Below are 415 nucleotides of genomic sequence, written 5' to 3' on the forward strand. Positions count from 1 at the left end.
TTTCAGAACTGTTCATGTGTTCATACTGTTCATTCCTCAACTGGGATCATGCTCAGTAGGGAAACAGGTCTATATTTCTCCACCACCAGTGCATGACATGTGTGGTTATACACAATATGAATATACTGTAAGGAAAACACAGCACATAGGACTCTAGTGAATGTAAAACACATGCATTTGTCTTTACACAGAATCTGTAAAAAAGCTAATTAAGAGATGGCCAACTTGTGTGACATTACACTGCCACCTACTGATCACACAAGGTGTCTGATGCTTTTCAATGTATAGTCTTCTATAAAGGTCCACAGACGTGGTGCTTTTAGGATTCTATTATATGGACCTTAGTGGTCCCCTGATACTGTATCTGAAGTCTCTTTATATAGACCTTAGTGGTCCCTAATACTGTATCTGAAGT

The sequence above is a fragment of the Etheostoma cragini genome, chromosome 6 (assembly GCF_013103735.1).
Source record: "Etheostoma cragini isolate CJK2018 chromosome 6, CSU_Ecrag_1.0, whole genome shotgun sequence".
In the NCBI taxonomy this organism is placed as follows: domain Eukaryota; kingdom Metazoa; phylum Chordata; class Actinopteri; order Perciformes; family Percidae; genus Etheostoma; species Etheostoma cragini.